Source organism: Salvelinus alpinus, chromosome 8 (genome assembly GCF_045679555.1).
Source record: "Salvelinus alpinus chromosome 8, SLU_Salpinus.1, whole genome shotgun sequence".
Taxonomy (NCBI): Eukaryota; Metazoa; Chordata; class Actinopteri; order Salmoniformes; family Salmonidae; genus Salvelinus; species Salvelinus alpinus.
Genome location: NC_092093.1, coordinates 16,477,222 through 16,497,785, shown reverse-complemented (window position 1 = coordinate 16,497,785; position 20,564 = coordinate 16,477,222). Strand labels below are relative to the sequence as shown.

Sequence of the window (20,564 nt, the reverse complement as noted above, 5' to 3'; positions counted from 1 at the left end):
TGTTACGCAGAATGTTAAGCACACAAGATGTGCCCTAATAAGTTGAAGTGAAATAAAAAAATGTAAGAGGCTTGATCGTGACACTGAATTACGCTCATTTGCTACAGTCCTTGAAAGTCCTAGCAGAGGATGGAAAGAATCGGAGAGAGGACATTAAAACAGCATTCTAAGAGATCTTTCCAAGCACTAGATGATAGTAGGTAATACTAGTAACAGCCACTTCACATTCTTGACCACACGGGTGTTCAGGAACAAGGCTTACATACTGCAGGTGTGGTAACGAAGTCAATGGAACGCAGACTGTGGGGGATATTAGAAGGACGCCGGATTGATACAACACATTTGCTCTAACAGAGTGGATATTCATCAAATCCATCATTATTTATGTATTGTAACAGGCCCACAATGTGGTTAGTAAAGTCAGGTTTTCACTGCACAACTTAACAAGTTGTCCCTTTTCAGGTTTAGAAGAAGTGACAGCTAAATGCTAACTCCTGTCCGTATAAGCTGGTAGCATAGCTAGCATACAGACATCAGTGGTGGTAGTCAAAGTCGTTTTTTAACTGTAATGCAGCTGATTGGTGATGCTGACATGAACATGTGTTGGGGTTGACATCCATAGAATAATTACAGTTGTACAATCTTAATTTGAGATCAAATTAAGATCCTGCATCTGTATTCCCCTGATTTTTTATCTAAACATAGTGTGAAATACACATATAGTATACACATATATATAACCAATAGCCTAAATGTAGGATACTTTTACTGCGGGGCAATGAGGAGATTCGGGATCTTTCCCCTATGCGTTTCCATGGCATTTCCATTGTTTTGATGGAATTGGATTGATCTCTTTACTGCATGTATTTTATAGTTTGTGTCTGAACTTCGTAATATCTATTTATTTCGATAGGAGTAGAAGTAGGCTACAGAAGGAATTGATTTCCTGTCAAAAGAAGAGCTCCTTATTATGGGAAAGCCTTGTGTTTATAAGAGTTCTCTCTCCTACATGTTAACAAGTCCAATGGCCCCAAAAAACTACCACTGCAGAACAGAACAGGCTTATTTAATTCACTGTTGGTGAAATTACTATGAAGGCATTGAGAGCAGTTTTCTCATATAAAATACTAAAAGACACTTATGCCTACTTACTCCAGCAATAATGCATAACAGGGTTTTCCTGTAATACTCTTTTCATTCTCAAACCGTTGATGTAATCAGAAACAGCTTTGCTCTTCTCTGATTTGTTCCCTTGATGCTAGCGAGGGAATCATGATTATCTTGGGTGGGCGATGTGATGCAAGGCATAGTAAACCAGGGGAAATTGCAACATCGCGTAGGAGAGACACAATAATCCACCACTACAAACCTGAATTACAAGTTTGGAGAGGCAGGCATCTGAAGTTTAGATCCCTCAATCCCAGGCCTTGGTGCTCGCTCGTGTTCAAACTTGGTGGTGGGTTTCAGGCTGACCAGAGGCAGAGTTTTAAGGACCTGCAGCAGAAGATCAATGATTCAGTTCAGGTGAGCACTAAGCAACCAAGCAGAGACACAAACAAAACATGAATCAGAAAGAGAAGAAGCCTTTCCCTCCGCCCTCTCTAGAACACATTGCTGTATTTGATGCAATGACATTGATGCCACTTCACCTCTCTCACACGACACGACACGACACGACACGACACACACACACACACACACACACACACACACACACACACACACACACACACACACACACACACACACACACACACACACACACACACACACACACACACACACACACACACACACACACACACACACACACACACACACACAAAGGCAGACAGAGGAGGAGGAGGATTATGTTCTGGTGGTACAGCTCATTGCTTTCTAATAACACCCTCTAATCTCTCGCCAGTTCCCCGGGCGGGAGACTGTCCACTTTGAAAACATTGCAACATTTCACCTCATATAAAACACCCTCTGCTGAACCCTGCCTCTGCTAAAGTACATCGCTGCCTCGCCTGGCCTCGACAGAAAAGAGGGTGCACGCTCCGCTCCGCTCTCCTCCACTGCTCTCCTCCATCAAAGAGATTGGACGGAGAGAGTTGGCCCAGTGTGGTCAGGTGAAGAGAAGCCCATTTTAAATCCGGACCTGTCAGGTTGAATTAACTGTGCAGCCTAAATCGCTCAGTGGAGCCTCCGCTGTGCTATTACCTGGACTGACGGGGTCACTGAGGCTTTCTATTTCCCCCACGGCCTTTTCTTCTACTCTTACTCTATTGTATTATCTTCTCCTCAACAGAACAGCCTTTGAATGTGGGGGTTGATAGAATGCTGAAATGTGCTGTATGACTCACTGTCTGTATTTGTTGGCAGCCGTGGGATCCATCTGTGATCCGGCCGAGCTGACCTTTCATCATTTACCTCACCTAAATTCTTAATTTCAAACAAACCTCTCTTTCCTGTACGATCCCACACAATAGCTCATGAGCTTTAGGCCTCAGAGTGACGCTCAGGCTCTCTCTGCTATACTAGAAGACGCTGGAAGATTCTACACAATAGCTCATGTGCTCAATGTCTCAGGTGTACCACTCTCTGCAAGAGGATTCTTCACAATAGCTCATGTGCTTTAGGTCTGAGGTTTACTCAGGAGTTTTTCTCTCCAAATAGGATAACTCATTTCTCAGGCATTAATCTGAGCCGAACCTTATGGCCTCCTCCACACCTTTAATTTAATGCTCTGTGCGATGGCAGGGAGTGGCATGCAGCTGTGGTGGAGTGTCCCCATAGCCTCCATGTGTTCACCTCCTGATTGCTCTCACTCCCCTGGATCTGTGCTCGTTTATGGAGCATGATATGAAAGAAACCCACTCTGGTCCCCAAACAAAAGGAGTGTCTGAGGGAGTTTCACATGCAGCACAGATACATTAAGGAAGACATAGCGGTGCAGGGATGGGTGGGAGGGAGGGATGGAAGGGGAATTTACTTACTAGCACATCTGTTATGAGAATTGAAAGTAAAAAAAAAAATAGTGTAAAGTTGGCTTCATGGATCAGACCTGGGAACAAATACTATTTGAAATCTTTCAAAGACTATAAGTGTTTGCTTTAGCCTGCCCGGAGTGTCAGATGGGCGGGGTTGGCACTTCTGAAAACTCTTTAGTTTTCATGGCGACAGGCAGGCTCAATCAAGCCCAGCTAAAGTATTTAAAATAATTTGAAACACTATTTAAAGCCAAGTGTGATGGATTCCATGACGCAGAACCAGCTAACCTGGTGTTCCATCCTGATCGCTAAAATTCCACTTTGATTACTGATGATTGAAAAGTCCTGATATATGCCTTCCTCGACAAAAGAAACAAAACAAAAAAACATCCATCCATAATACGGCGACTTTCGAAGGGGAACGAGGAGATCTTGATCGACCTGATCCAGTCCCCACACACACTCCTCCCAGGGGCTGACCCACTGCTCCAGATGATCCAATGTCACTGTTTTGGGGGTTAAAGTATTAGGGACCTTTTAAACCCTCAAATACAATTAAAGCACAATGGACAAACTAAGTGGTCAGTTGATTTACTTTACCTCTGGTATCTGATAGGTTTGGGTGGGAAAAAACTATACAAAATACAAAAATGAAGGGTGTAATTGTTAGTTGTCTTGGGCGGTCAGTGATGGTTTTTGACTGAATCAACAATTCTAGGATAATGGTGAGTAGTCTAGTCCTATCCATTCCTTTGTATTAACAACAGTCACGGTTTTGGTCTATATGGTTATACGGTCTTAGAGAATCAAAACATCCGGCGCCGAAACGAGATGGCCGCCTCGCTTCGCGTTCCTTGGAAAATATGCAGTATTTTGTTTTTTTATGTGTTATTTCTTACATCGGTACCCCAGGTAATCTTAGGTTTCATTACATACAGTCGGGAGGAACTACTGAATATACGATTAACGTCAACTCATCATCGTTCCTACCAGGAATATGACTTTCCCGAAACGGATCCAGTGTTTTGCCTTCCACCCAATACAATGGATCTGATCCCAGCCGGCGACCCTGTGCGACGCCGTAAAAGGGGCAAACGAGGCGGTCTCCTGGCCAGGCTTCGGAGACGGGCACATCGCGCTCCACTCCCTAGCATACTACTCGCCAATGTCCAGTCTCTTGACAATAAGGTTGATGAAATCCGAGCACGGGTAGCATTCCAGAGAGACATCAGGGATTGCAACGTGCTCTGCTTCACGGAAACATGGCTAACTCAAGAGACGCTAACGGAGTCGGTGCAGCCAGCTGGTTTCTTCATGCATCGCGCCGACAGAAACAAACATCTTTCTGGTAAGAAGAGGGGCGGGGGGGTATGCCTTATGATTAACGAGACGTGGTGTGATCATCATAACAACACACAGGAACTCAAGTCATTCTGTTCACCTGATCTAGAACTCCTCACAATAAAATGTCGACCGCATTATCTACCAAGGGAATTCTCTTCAATCATAATCACAGCCGTATATATTCCCCCCCAAGCAGACACATCGATGGCCCTGAACGAACTTTATCTGACTCTTTGTAAACTGGAAACCACACACCCTGAGGCTGCATTCATCGTAGCTGGGGATTTTAACAAGGCTAATCTAAAAACAAAACTCCCTAAATTCTATCAGCATATCGATTGTGCTACCAGGGCTGGAAAAACCCTAGATCATTGTTATACTAATTTCCGCGACGCATATAAGGCCCTCCCCCGCCCCCCTTTCGGAAAAGCTGACCACGACTCCATTTTGTTGATTCCAGCCTACAAACAGAAACTAAAACAACAAGCTCCCGCGCTCAGGTCTGTTCAACGCTGGTCCGACCAATCTGATTCCACGCTTCAAGACTGCTTCGATCACGCGGATTGGAATATGTTCCGCATTGCGTCCAACAACAATATTGACGAATATGCTGATTCGGTGAGCGAGTTCATTAGGAAGTGCATTGACGATGTCGTACCCACAGCAACGATTAAAACATTCCCAAACCAGAAACCGTGGATTGACGGCAGCATTCGCGTGAAACTGAAAGCGCGAACCACTGCTTTTAACCAGGGCAAGGTGACCGGAAGCATGACCGAATACAAACAGTGTAGCTATTCTCTCCGCAAGGCAATCAAACAGGCTAAGTCCCAGTACAGAGACAAAATCGAGTCGCAATTCAACAGCTCAGACACAAGAGGTATGTGGCAGGGTCTACAGTCAATCACGGATTACAAAAAGAAAACCAGCCCCGTCGCGGACCAGGATGTCTTGCTCCCAGACAGGCTAAACAACTTTTTTGCCCGCTTTGAGGACAATACAGTGCCACTGACACGGCCCCCTACCAAAACCTGCGGGCTCTCCTTCACTGCAGCCGAGGTGAGTAAAACATTTAAACGTGTTAACCCTCGCAAGGCTGCAGGCCCAGACGGCATTCCCAGCCGCGTCCTCAGAGCATGCGCAGACCAGCTGGCTGGTGTGTTTACGGACATATTCAATCAATCCTTATCCCAGTCTGCTGTTCCCACATGCTTCAAGAGGGCCACCATTGTTCCTGTTCCCAAGAAAGCTAAGGTAACTGAGCTAAACGACTACCGCCCCGTAGCACTCACTTCCGTCATCATGAAGTGCTTTGAGAGACTAGTCAAGGACCATATCACCTCCACCCTACCGGACACCCTAGACCCACTCTAATTTGCTTACCGACCCAATAGGTCCACAGACGACGCAATCGCAACCACACTGCACACTGCCCTAACCCATCTGGACAAGAGGAATACCCATGTGAGAATGCTGTTCATCGATTACAGCTCAGCATTTAACACCATAGTACCCTCCAAACTCGTCATCAAGCTCGAGACCCTGGGTCTCGACCCCGCCCTGTGCAACTGGGTCCTGGACTTCCTGACGGGCCGCCCCCAGGTGGTGAGGGTAGGTAACAACATCTCCACCCCGCTGATCCTCAACACTGGGGCCCCACAAGGGTGCGTTCTGAGCCCTCTCCTGTACTCCCTGTTCACCCACGACTGCGTGGCCATGCACGCCTCCAACTCAATCATCAAGTTTGCGGATGACACTACAGTGGTAGGCTTGATTACCAACAACGACGAGACGGCCTACAGGGAGGAGGTGAGGGCCCTCGGAGTGTGGTGTCAGGAAAATAACCTCACACTCAACGTCAACAAAACAAAGGAGATGATTGTGGACTTCAGGAAACAGCAGAGGGAGCACCCCCCTATCCACATCGACGGGTCAGTAGTGGAGAAGGTGGAAAGTTTTAAGTTCCTCGGTGTACACATCACGGACAAACTGAATTGGTCCACCCACACAGACAGCGTCGTGAAGAAGGCGCAGCAGCGCCTCTTCAACCTCAGGAGGCTGAAGAAATTCGGCTTGTCACCAAAAGCACTCACAAACTTCTACAGATGCACAATCGAGAGCATCCTGTCGGGCTGTATCACCGCCTGGTACGGCAACTGCTCCGCCCACAACCGTAAGGCTCTCCAGAGGGTAGTGAGGTCTGCAGAACGCATCACCGGGGGCAAACTACCTGCCCTCCAGGACACCTACACCACCCGATGTCACAGGAAGGCCATAAAGATCATCAAGGACAACAACCACCCAAGCCACTGCCTGTTCACCCCGCTATCATCCAGAAGGCGAGGTCAGTACAGGTGCATCAAAGCAGGGACCGAGAGACTGAAAAACAGCTTCTATCTCAAGGCCATCAGACTGTTAAACAGCCACCACTAACATTTAGCGGCCGCTGCCAACATACTGACTCAACTCCAGCCACTTTAAAAATGGGAATTGATGGAAATTATGTAAAAATGTACCACTAGCCACTTTAAACAATGCCACTTAATATAATGTTTACATACCCTACATTACCCATCTCATATGTATATACTGTACTCTATATCATCTACTGCATCTTGCCATCTTTATGTAATACATGTACCACTAGCCACTTTAAACTATGCCACTTTATGTTTACATACCCTACAGTACTCATCTCATATGTATATACCGTACTCTATACCATCTACTGCATCTTGCCTATGCCGTTCTGTACCACCACTCATTCATATATCTTTATGTACATATTCTTTATCCCTTTACACTTGTGTGTGTATAAGGTAGTAGTTGTGGAATTGTTAGGTTAGATTACTTGTTGGTTATTACTGCATTGTCGGAACTAGAAGCACAAGCATTTCGCTACACTCGCATTAACATCTGCTAACCATGTGTATGTGACTAATAAAATTTGATTTGATTTGAGATACCAAAATTAAACTCGATGGGGGCAAAAACTTTCCAAATGCAAATTATAATGTTGGTTTTATGACCTACACCACATCAAGCCAATACCCCTTATACCAGAACCATGGTCCTCCAATATCTGATTAGATAGAGGACCACAGGTCAGAAATATATTATATATCATTCATGTCATTATAGAACAAATACCAAATGCTGGGACATAGCGATAGCTCTGAAGGATCCGCCCCTTTTTTTTCCATTTTCGCCTAAAATGACCCAAATCTAACTGCCTGTAGCTCAGGACCTGAAGAAAGGATATGCACATTCTTGATACCATTTTAAAAGAAACACTTTGAAGATTGTGGAAATGTGAAATGAATGTAGGAGAATATAACACATTAGATCTGGTAAAAGATGATACAAAGAAAGAACCATGTGTTTGATTGTATTTTTTTTGTACCATCATCTTTGAAATGCAATAGAAATGTATTACTCCAGCCCAGGCGCAATTTAGATTTGGGCCACTAGATGGCAGCAGTGGATGTGCAAAGTTTTGCACTGATCCAATGAACCATTGCATTTCTGTTCAAAATTGTGTATCAAGACTGCCAAAATGTGCCTGTTTGGTTTATTAATACATTTTCAAGTTCATAACTGTGCACTCTCCTTAAACAATAGCATGGTATTATTTTACTGTAATAGCTACTGTAAATTGGACAGTGCAGTTAGATTAACAAGAATTAAAGCTTTCTGCCAATATCAGATATGTCTATGTCCTGGGAAATGTTCAACCTCATGCAAATCACATTAGCCTACATTAGCTCAACCGTCACGCGGGGGACCCACCGGTCCTGTAGAGGTTGAATTACATTGCTATTACCCCTTGTCAATTACAGATCAATACTGATTCATTACATTGCTATTACCCCTTGTCAATTACATATCAATACTGGTTAACTACATTGTTATTACCCCTTGTCAATTTCATAGCAATACTATGTATTACTAACCCACTCTGAAATAGATTGCGACATAATTTTCAAGCATTTTTTCAGATGTAGCATTTTATAATGGTTCACTGTCTCAATACATTATTCAAATGAAACAGATTTCTCTCCAGAGATAGTTAATAAATTATTGTGCTCTGCCAGTCTTGGGTATAAACTGTAGGGAATACAACTTAAACTGCCATGCATTATAATGCATTGTGCATAGCTCTTAAAGTGTTATAAATGTACTTACAATGCATTATGAAGAGAGAATTTAAAGTGAGTGCTAACCATATTTTATATGGAAGTTATCACTAATGTTCTAGCCCGACCATTTTGTAGCAGTCAGTTGCAACGTGTGCGACCTTGGCTGTCATGCTAGCACACCTGAGAGATCTGCATTCCAGGCTGGTTGATGTCCTGCTACCTATTCCGTGTATGCATGAGCCACTTAAATATTTCCTGCTCAGGTCAATCACACCAAAAGGCCGACTGATCATTTGTGACGTACAGTTTCCCCCACAAGGCCGTGCGATGCTGAAAAAACATTATACCTCTGTTACTGCCGCCTCCCTCATCACAATGAGCCTGTAAAGGTTCTCTGTTTCTGTATGCGTGTGTGTGTGTGCCTATCTCCACTAGCTGTAGCATCAAAGAGATCTACATGTAGAGTAAAGTGGAGACATAAGCTACTGAGTTGAAAAGATTTTCTAAAAGATTTGCATACTTTTTAGCCAGTAGTTCTGAAAGTAGCACTCAAGAGCCAAAACGGGTCCCTGAAAAGTGTCGTACTGCGTCATATATGTACAGATATGTCCACTACGTCATTGCGCTCTCTCTCTCTCTCTCTTTTTGATGTGTCACTGAGCTGTTGGGCCAGTCCTGCAGCCTCATTGGATAACACTGGGCAGGCAGATTCTGGGAATGATCTTCCTTATGATCTTTGGAAATTGCACAAACCAAGAACAAGTCCTGTAGTAGCGTACCTCTTTGTTCAAATTTGACAAAGAAACAGCCATATCTACAGCCTCGCACTTTGAAGTCAACTTTGGTGGGCTAAGTCAAACTGCGTTCCCACTGCTTCCAGAAAATATAAATGATGTGATGTTGCTAGCGAGCCAGCTAGCTTTGCTAATGTTTCTAGCTAGACAGCTAGAAATTGTTGAAAGTCCTTTGGCTACAACTAGCTACATTACTAGCTAGCTAGCAATATGTTGAAGAAATAATTGAATTCACCTATCACCATGCTGTAACTAACGTTACCCCATACCATACTCCAGATGCCAGCTAGCCAAATGTTTAGCTTGCTAGCCAGCTAAATTATTGGTGTTGTCGCTAGCAAAACCCGGCTAACTAGCTAAATTCCTAACCTTACTTGCCATGGCATTGGCTACTAGCTAGCAGGCTAACCTAACACACCAGATGACAGGTGTTATACATTGTCTTCAGAAAGTATTCGATCCCTTGACATATTCCACATTTTGTTGTGTTACAACTTGAATTCAAAATAGATTACATTTTTCTCTCACCCAATCTACTCACTATGACAAACTGAAAACATGTTTTTAGACATTTTTGCACATTTATCGAAAATGTATTACAGAAATATCTCATTTACATAAGTATTCAGATTCCTGAGTCAATACTTTGTAGAAGAACCTTTGGCAGTGATTACAGCTGTGAATCTTTCTGGGTAAGTCTCTTGTGCATCATTTGCCCATTATTATTAAAACAATTCCTCAAGCACTGTCAAATTGGTTGTTGATCATTGCTAGAAAACCATTTTCAGGCTTGCCATGGATTTTCAAGTAGATTTAAGTCAAACTGTAACTCAGCCAATCAGGAACGTTCACTATCTTCTGGGTAAGCAACTCAAGTGTAGATTTGACCTTGTGTTATAGGTTATTGTCCTGCTGAAAGGTGAATTCATCTCCAAGTGTCTAGTGGAAAGCAGACTGAACAAGGTTTTCCTCTAGGATTTAGCTCCATTCCGCTCCATCAATTTGAGTAATCCACTCGTTCAACTTGCAGAGAAAGGAATCCGAAAATCTACCCCTAAACTTTGTTTCAACAAGTCAAAATATGTTTCTATTTACTCCTCAGATACCCTAAAATGTAACCAAACTATAATACTTACTTCGGAAAGAAGTATGTTCAATAGGAAACCGATTTTAGCAGGTGTGTTCTGTCTTCATGGCTCGTGCAAACACGAATTTCCAAGACCGTGTCCTTCTACTAAAACCTATATTTATTTGAAGTTACAAGCCTGAAACCTTGAACATAGACTGCTGACAGTTCGTGGAAGCCATAGGAATTGCATTCAGGGAGCTAATTGTTAATATGACCTTTCTCTTGCATTTCTAAGAGGATGGTCTCTCAAAATAAAAAAAATCTGGTTGGTTTTTCTTTGGATTTTCTCCTACCATATCTATTGTGTTATGGTCTCCTACATTATTTTAACATTTCTACAAACTTCAGTGTTTTCTTTCCAATGGTACCAATTATATGCATATCCTGGCTTCAGGGCCTGAGCTACAGGCAGTTTATTTTGGGCACGTCATTCAAGCAAGAAGTGGAGAAAAAAGGGGCCTAGCCCTAAGAAGATTTCTATACGTACATACTCCTAGCAAGCTCATTACTGCAGCAGCAAAAAATCGAGACTATGCATGCATGAACTATACATTGACACATCCTGCCCAAAGCGGGAGGTTTAAAAAATACTTACATAGTTCTCAAAGTTCCGGAACGTCTTTTTAACTTTCCCAACCAGGACTGAAATCACACTGGCAAGTTTAAAGAAACCAGGGAAGGGGTAGATGCTTTGTGTTGCGTTCTGATGCCTCTCTCTCTTCCATTATGCAGCGGACACTTCTGGAGTGTAAGGCATTTCGTTTACTTGTTTTTCTAGTAGCATGCAGAAAGCTGGGAGCCAATTATAAAGAGCCCACCTGCTCTGCCACTGTGTGTGTCAGAGGAGGCTGGTGGGAGGAGCTATAGAAGGACAGGCTCATTGTAATGGATGGAAATGAATCAATGGAATGGTACTAAACACATGTTAGACTCCGTTCCATTGATTCCATTCCAGCCATTACAATGAGCCCATCCTTCTATAGCTCCTCCCACCAGCCTCCTCTGGTGTGTGTGTGTGCGCATGTGTGTGTCTGCCACCTGCCTCTAGCAGCACCAGAAAGAAACAGCTCAAATCTGCACATCGTCGAGCACCACACCATCAGACATATGCCGGAGGTCAAGGCGGAGATGCAGCGGCATACGTGCTGCGGAAGCGCTACGATCCGTGGCATCAGGCAGCATGCTGTTCTTTTTCAGTTTAGTTAGCACACGGAGGCCCGGCGCCCCAGCCTGCTGTAGCATCTAATTACTTTTTATGGGCCCCCGCTTTTTCAAGTCATAATGACAAATCAATAAAGCAGCTGTATAATGCCATTGAATTGTTAATAAAGTGATGGGAAATTTTCTCCCACTTTCCATTCAGATAAACACTGGAACTCTGCAAATACAGTATCTCCGTTGTTTCATATATACAGTGTCCATATTAGGATATCCCCAACTCCTGCAGAGACTGAGGATGTCCTAATATGGACAACGACATACTATCATCATGATGGATAATAGATGAATGAGGATTCATGGGTAGGCTATTTGCACAAAACACTCAACGTAGACTATAGATGCACAACAGTTGAATGGATCCGACAATGACACTGCTCCTGCCTAAATGTTGCGCCACTGTTGTGTTGTGATTGCTATCCAAGTTGTGGTTCTATTATCATTGGTACGGAGCAAAAACAATGCTGAGTTTCCAAATGCATGGTATTCTGGGTTAAACACTTGTCCTCATGAGGTTCAATGATGCTATTTTTGTAATGATGATCAGTCCAGTGTCTTTTTTCTTCACAGAGCGATCAATATTCCTCGTAATCCAACACGGCAGTGACTATCTGCGAACCACTTTATCGTATTAATTGGGCAAATGTTTGAAAGATATGACATTTGTGTACACATGTCCATATTCACACCTGAGTTCACAGTTCTATCCACTGAGAGGAGCTCTTTATGGAGATGCCAAAGCTACCTGGGTTTTTCTGCTGTTCATTTCTGGTTGTCTGCTGTGTGAAGGAAAGGAAAGAGGAGAGAGGGATTCATGTACTTCAAGTCAACAAACTACAGCAACACAAACTGAACACTTCATTTTCTACAAATTGATACCAACCAAAATCATGCCAACCTAATCAAAGGACAAACGCACAGCCTGACTTGAATATTCAACCTACTCAAAGGACAAACGCACAGCCTGACTTGAATATTCAACCTACTCAAAGGACAAACTCACAGCCTGACTTGAATATTCAAGTGTGACCAAGAGGCAGCTTCCAATTACTCCGCTGTGAACTACAGAGCAGTTTATCACCTGTTTTCTCATCATATTCACCCACCTCTCCCTGCCAGCCCTCCTGAGCCATGTGCATCCGTCAACCCCCCTCAGGCTCCACCCTCACACCTCTCTCCCTGTCAGTCCCCCACATCCTCAGCCTCCACCCTCACACCTCTCTCCCTGTCAGTCCCACTCAGCCTCAGTCTCCACCCTCACACCTCTCTCCCTGTCAGTCCCCCTCAGCCTCCACCCTCACACCTCTCTCCCTGTCAACCCCCCTCAGGCTCCACCCTCACACCTCTCTCCCTGTCAGTCCCCCTCTGCCTCAGCCTCCACCCTCACACCTCTCTCCCTGTCAGTCCCCCTCAGCCTCAGTCTCCACCCTCACACCTCTCTCCCTGTCAGTCCCCCTCATCCTCAGCCTCCACCCTCACACCTCTCTCCCTGTCAGTCCCACTCAGCCTCAGTCTCCACCCTCACACCTCTCTCCCTGTCAGTCCCCCTCAGCCTCCACCCTCACACCTCTCTCCCTGTCAGTCCCCCTCAGCCTCCACCCTCACACCTCTCTCCCTGTCAGTCCCTCTCAGCCTCAGCCTCCACCCTCACACCTCTCTCCCTGTCAGTCCCCCTCAGCCTCCACCCTCACACCTCTCTCCCTGTCAGTCCCTCTCAGCCTCAGCCTCCACCCTCACACCTCTCTCCCTGTCAGTTCCCCTCAGCCTCCACCCTCACACCTCTCTCCCTGTCAGTCCCCCTCAGCCTCAGTCTCCACCCTCACACCTCTCTCCCTGTCAGTCCCCCTCAGCCTCAGTCTCCACCTTCACACTTCTCTTCTTGTCAGCCCCCTCAGCCTCGCCCTTAGCTTCCACCCTCATACCTTTTTTCTGTCAACACCCCTCAGCCGTAATCTCAGCCTCACACCTCTCTCCTCCTGTCATCCTCCCTCAGCCTCACACCTCTCTCCCTGTCAGTCCCCCTCAGCCTCAGCCTTCAGCCTCAAACCTCTGGACATGCATCGTCACAGATGACCCAGCCTCCAGCCTCACACCTCTGGCCGTGCAGCTGACCCAGCCACTATCTGATCTGCTGGGTTTGATGGAGCCTGGTGAGGCATCACAGCACATCTCACCCCACCACTCTGACTGCAGAGAAGAGAGGAGGAGAGGAGGTGGAGAGGAGAGGGGGAGAGGAGAGAAGGAAATGAGAAGTGGAGAGGAGGAGAGGAGATGGGGAAAGGGGAGGAGAGGAGAGGGGGAGAGTAGAGGAGAGAGGAGGAGAAGGGGAGAGGAGAGGGGGAGAGGAGAAGAGGAGAAGGGGAGAGGAGAGGAGAGGGGGAGAGGAGAAGAGGAGAAGGGGAGAGGAGTAGCAGAGTAAATTGTGCAGATGGTTGATTAGAAAACTCGTATGCCATTCTAAATCCCTGAGCAGTCCTTAGGGAGGAAGAGGTCTTATCTGTGATCAAGCTTCTCTTCTTCTCTTCTTCCTCATCCCCCCATCCTCTGTCCTTCTTGAACTACATGGAAGATGTTCAAAGATATTTCAATCACTTGTTTCTTTTCTGTTTTTAAAGAGCTGTTCAAGGATAGGATGAGTAATTAAATCCTTTTTTCTTTTTTCTGCATACAGATCCATAACAATACCCATCAATTATTTAACAACTCCTTTCTACAGCGTCTTTGCTGGGTGTTGCTTTTTGAATGTCAATAAAGAGATGTGATATGGTACCTTAATTAATAAAGGCGTCTAAAGTTAATTTGGTTATGTTTGAATGTCTCTCAAGATTCAAGAACTGTGGGTTTTACATATGAAAAATACAGTAACAAGTCAAAATCATTGTATTATAATCTTTCACCGAAACAAACGTTTTGGTTTAGCTTTCATAATGTGTTACGGTGTTCATATTAGGACAATCCTTTAGTGGACACCTAGTTATATTCAGATTCTCATGGGAACTTCATTTGATCAGATAAAGTATTTCTCATTGCTGCCATGACTAAAGCTTGGTTTGTGCTTCTCAGTGAGTTTGGTAGCCTTTCTCTAGCTGCAGAATCCCAATCATAAAGGGTATAAGGAACATTGACTGTAACTTGCCATTGGTATTAGTGCTACAATGTGTAAAAGCGTCACTTAATACGCTCCGGTAGCCTTAGAGTTACTGGAAGTAATAAGCGACTCCAGTGTCATTTACGCAACTCCCGCTGACTGTCGTGACAATTAAGTGTCATTCAAGTGACTTACACATAGGGGCGATTTCCGGAACACAGATTAAGCCTAGTCCTAGACAAAATAGCACTTTAAATGGAGAATCTGTATTGAGTTTGCTTTTTAGTCTATACAGTGGGGCAAAAAAGTATTTAGTCAGCCACCAATTGTGCAAGTTCTCCCACTTAAAAAGATGAGAGAGGCCTGTAATTTTCATCATAGGTACACTTCAACTATGACAGACAAAATGAGAAAAAAAAATCCAGAAAATCACATTGTAGGATTTTTAATGAATTTATTTGCAAATTATGGTGGAAAATAAGTATTTGGTCAATAACAAAAGTTTATCTCAATACTTTGTTATATACCCTTTGTTGGCAATGACAGAGTTCAAACGTTTTCTGTAAGTCTTAACAAAGGTTTTCACACACTGTTGCTGGTATTTTGGCCCATTCCTCCATGCAGATCTCCCCTAGAGCAGGGATGTTTTGGGGCTGTTGCTGGGCAACACGGATTTTCAACTCCCTCCAAAGATTTTCTATGGGGTTGAGATCTGGAGACTGGCTAGGCCACTCCAGGACCTTGAAATGCTTCTTACGAAGCCACTCCTTCGTTGCCCGGGCGGTGTGTTTGGGATCATTGTCATACTGAAAGACCCAGCCACGTTTCATCTTCAATGCCCTTGCTGATGGGAGGTTTTCACTCAAAATCTCACGATACATGGCCCCATTCATTCTGTCCTTTACACGGATCAGTCGTCCTGGTCCCTTTGCAGAAAAACAGCCCCAAAACATGATGTTTCCACCCCCATGCTTCACAGTAGGTATGGTGTTCTTTGGATGCAACTCAGCATTCTTTGTCCTCCAAACACGACGAGTTGAGTTTTTACCAAAAAGTTATATTTTGGTTTCATCTGACCATATGACATTCTCCCAATCTTCTTCTGGATCATCCAAATGCTCTCTAGCAAACTTCAGACGGGCCTGGACATGTACTGGCTTAAGCAAGGGGACACGTCTGGCACTGCAGGATTTGAGTCCCTGGCGGCGTAGTGTGTTACTGATGGTAGGCTTTGTTACTTTGGTCCCAGCTCTCTGCAGGTCATTCACTAGGTCCCCCCGTGTGGTTCTGGGATTTTTGCTCACCGTTCTTGTGATCATTTTGACCCCACGGGGTGAGATCTTGCGTGGAGCCCCAGATCGAGGGAGATTATCAGTGGTCTTGTATGTCTTCCATTTCCTAATAATTGCTCCCACAGTTGATTTCTTCAAACCAAGCTGCTTACCTATTGCAGATTCAGTCTTCCCAGCCTGGTGCAGGTCTACAATTTTGTTTCTGGTGTCCTTTGACAGCTCTTTGGTCTTGGCCATAGTGGAGTTTGGAGTGTGACTGTTTGAGGTTGTGGACAGGTGTCTTTTATACTGATAACAAGTTCAAACAGGTGTCATTAATACAGGTAACGAGTGGAGGACAGAGGAGCATCTTAAAGAAGAAGTTACAGGTCTGTGAGAGCCAGAAATCTTGCTTGTTTGTAGGTGACCAAATACTTATTTTCCACCATAATTTGCAAATAAACTACAATGTGATTTTCTGGATTTTTTTTTCTCATTTTGTCTGTCATAGTTGAAGTGTACCTATGATGAAAATTACAGGCCTCTCTCATCTTTTTAACTTTTACTTGGTACTCATCCCGGATCCGGGAGCACCCCCCACAGTAAAAAAGCTGACTAGCATAGCCTAGCATAGCGTCACAAGTAAATACTAGCATCTAAATATCATTAAATCACAAGTCCAAGACACCAGATGAAAGATACACATCTAGTGAATCCAGCCATCATTTCTGATTTTTAAAATGTTTTACAGGGAAGACACAATATGTAAATCTATTAGCTAACCACGTTAGCAAAAGACACCACTTTTTTTACTCCATCAGTAGCTATCACAAATTCGACCAAATAAAGATATAAATAGCCACTAACCAAGAAACAACTTCATCAGATGACAGTCTGATAACATATTTATTGTATAGCATATGTTTTGTTAGAAAAATGTGCATATTTCAGGTATAAATCATAGTTTACCATTGCAGCCACCATCACAACTCTCACCGAAGCGACTAGAATAACTACAGAGAGCAACGTGTATTACCTAATTACTCATCATAAAACATTTCTTAAAAATACACAGCGTACAGCAATTGAAAGACACAGATCTTGTGAATCCAGACAATATTTCAGATTTTTTTACAGCGAAAACACAATATAACGTTATATTAGCTTACCACAATAGCAAACATCACAACAGCATTGATTCAAGCAAAAACATAGCGATAAGTATAAGCCACCAAAAGATATACATTTTTTCACTAACCTTCTCAGAATTCTTCAGATGACAGTCCTATAACATCATATTACACAATGCATATAGAGTTTGTTCGAAAATGTGCATATTTAGCGGCACAAATCGTGGTTATACAATGAGAATAGTGGACAAAACTTAGAGCAATCTGTCCGGCGCCATCTTGGAGAAGAACCTATTCTAATCGAAAACTATTCATAAACTTGACTAAAAAATACAAGTTGGACAGCAAATGAAAGATAAATTAGTTCTTAATGCAATCGCTGTGTTAGATTTTTAAAATTAACGTTACTGCGCAATACAGCGTTCGCTAAAGCGAGACCGCACCATAATTCATGGCGGAATTATTATTTGACATTTGTCAACATAAGTACGAATTAACAGCATAAAGACTGCTTACTATTAGCTGAGCTTCCATCAGAATCTTGGGCAAGGTGTCCTTTCTCCAGAACAATCATCTTTGGGTTGAAAGATGTCCTCTTGTCCTGTCGAAATAGCCGCTAACGTTAGCCACCCACTGGAGAGGTGTCCAACTCGTGAAAGCGCATCACAAAGAAATCCAGGAAAATCGCAATAAACTGCTATAAACTGCTATAAGTCGGTTGAAATTAACTACCTTATAAAGTTTTTAAGACAAAAAACAAATTAAATCAGAGCCGGAGATAAAGAACTGCTAAACCGAAAGCTTTTGAAGAAGCCATGCCGATGTCCTTCATGCGTCAGGCGCCCGGTCGAAAAGGTCGATACTTCCGTTCCAAGAGGTTTTATACTCCCCCAGATGGTGCTATCCGCTCCATTCAAAGTCTCACCGCTTACTGACATCTAGGGGAAGGCGTATGCAGTGCATGTAGCCCCATACCTTATAAGGGAATTTATAAACCGACCCTGGAACAGAGACCTCAATTTCAGAAATCTCACTTCTTGACAAGAAGTGAGCTGCAGAATGACTTCTGTTTCACTCAGAGAAATAATTCAAACGGTTTTAGAAACTAAAGAGTGTTTTCTATCCAATAGTAATAATAATATGCATATTGTACGAGCAAGAATTGAGTACGAGGCAGTTTAATTTGGAACGATAACTGTCGAAGTTGAAACAGCACCCCCTATAGTGGCAAGAGGTTATTAACTGGGAGAACTTGCACAATTGGTGGCTGACTAAATACTTTTTTGCCCCACTGTAACTATGCTTTTTAGTCTCAGAAACCGGCCCATAGAGTACATATTTTGGTCTTTTGTAAAGGTTAATGTGACAGAAGCTGTATCAATGTTTCAGAAAATTATCTGTAACTGATTAGGATTAGAAACAATGTCAGGGAGGGTAGAATGACCAAACATTTAGAAAGATGACAGATACACTGCATTAGAAACAATGTCAGAGAGGGTAGAATGACCAAACATTTAGAAACATGACAGATACACTGCATTAGAAACAATGTCAGAGAGGGTAGAATGACCAAACATTTAGAAACATGACAGATACACTGCATTAGAAAAGTATTCAGACCCCTTGACTTTTTCAACATTTTCTTTTCTTATATCTTATATAATATTTAATCAATTTTAGTATAAGGCTGTAACGTAACAAAATGGAATCTAATGGACTAAATGAATCCTGATAAAAGTGAACTCCATTCCTGGAGTTTGAGTTCTCACTTATGACACCAATGCAACATGATAACTTTCATATCATGAATTTCAGGGTTGGGTAGGTTATTTTCTAAATGTAATTTGATAAAGTTACTAGTTACCTGTCCAAAATTGTAATCAGTAACATAACTTTTGGATTACCCAAACTCAGTAACGTAATCTGATTACATTCCGTTACATTTAGATCACTTTCCCCTTAAGAGGCGTTAGAAGAAGACATGTTAGAAAATGTATGTTACCAATTGAACGACATCTATTGCAGGATAAATGTCACGCCCTGACCTTAGAGATCCCTATTATTCTCTATGTTTGGTTAGGTCAGGTTGTGACTCGGGTGGGAAAAGTCTATGTTTTCTATTTCTTTGTTTTTTGCCGTGTGTGTGTGTGTTTCCCAATCAGAGGCAGCTGTCTATCGTTGTCTCTGATTGGGGATCATACATAAGTTGTCATTTTCCTTTTGGGTTTTGTGGGATCTCGTTTTCTGTTTCGTGTTTTCTGCCTGACAGAACTGTGCACTTTCGTTTTCACGTTTGTTATTTTGTTTGAGTGTTTTTTGAAATAAAAGAATCATGAACACTTTCCACGCTGCGCTTTGGTCCACTCTTCCTACCACCAACGAGAGCTGTAACAATAAATCAATGTTAAAGTTTACATAGCTGGCCATATATGGATGTTAAGTTTTACTTTATGAGTTTCTTCTAACCCATCGCTTTCTACTACATATAATACTATAATAATATGATTACATGATATGTTTACATTAAAAACCAAAGTCTCTCAGAATTCCAGTCATTCCAATAAATGTTAAACACCTTGATCTTCAAGAATAGGACTTGGAAATATGGTAGTACAGATTAGCCAAATTGTTTAACCTGAGCATAACCCCAAAACTAAGGACTTATTAGGCAGCCCAACTCTGTTGTTTATGATTTTGTTGTCATGGAGGACATGATTCAAGTTGAAAAATAAATGCTGCGCTCATGGAATGGCATGCCTTGAGCAGTACTAAAAAGTGTTATTTACATGTGAAAAATTAATGCCATATGCTGCATTTGCTATAGGCCTATTGTTTACCTTTTTTTGTGACACTTTGATATCTTGATAATATACAGCTGTTTAAAGGGAAAATCCGCCCTGCCTCTGTTTTGGTAAAAAGCTGAGGGATGGGCCTGGAGAAATGTAACCGCTCTCAGATTAATAGACAGAGCTATGGATGCAAGGACTGACCATCCATGATATCAAAATGATTGTTTTAACCATGTTTTTAGGCTATTCAGTGTTTGTTTACGTGTACAATGTTTCCAAACATTGGAGTAAAACAAGCTTCTATTTTGGCTTCTCATGGAGTATGACAGTTGAACTAAGCTCATGTGGCATGTATTAGTTATATTCTTCAAGAATCAATGAATATATAATTTATAAGTCCAAAAACGTATGTAGCAACTACAGATTGCCCTATAAATTTATCAAAAAAAGAGTTTGAGCATATGTGCATTAGGCTTATAGATTTATTTTTCTTATGAGTTCATGAGCATGAATTAGATTGAGCAATAAAAGCCCCACTTTTAATCCATAGGCTGGGATCCTCACTATGCAGCTGTTGCAAGAGCGCATTTTTCACTGGCTGTCCAGCGGTTTCAAAAACAATGATTGGTAGGCAGCTTAAACTTCTTGAATTCAACCATTATTGGGTTCAAATACACATTTAGATTT

General features: G+C 42.9%; 1 long non-coding RNA gene across 3 annotated transcripts in view; it reads right to left on the bottom strand.

Moving 5' to 3' along the window:
• Nucleotides 1–20,564, bottom strand: part of LOC139582637 (uncharacterized) — a 64,512-nt gene that overhangs the window by 1,708 nt on the left and 42,240 nt on the right. For all 3 annotated transcript variants that reach the window (XR_011676391.1, XR_011676392.1, XR_011676393.1), the window contains one exon: nt 1,370–1,494. This is a non-coding gene — a long non-coding RNA (uncharacterized lncRNA). The remainder of the gene's footprint in view (nt 1–1,369; nt 1,495–20,564) is intronic.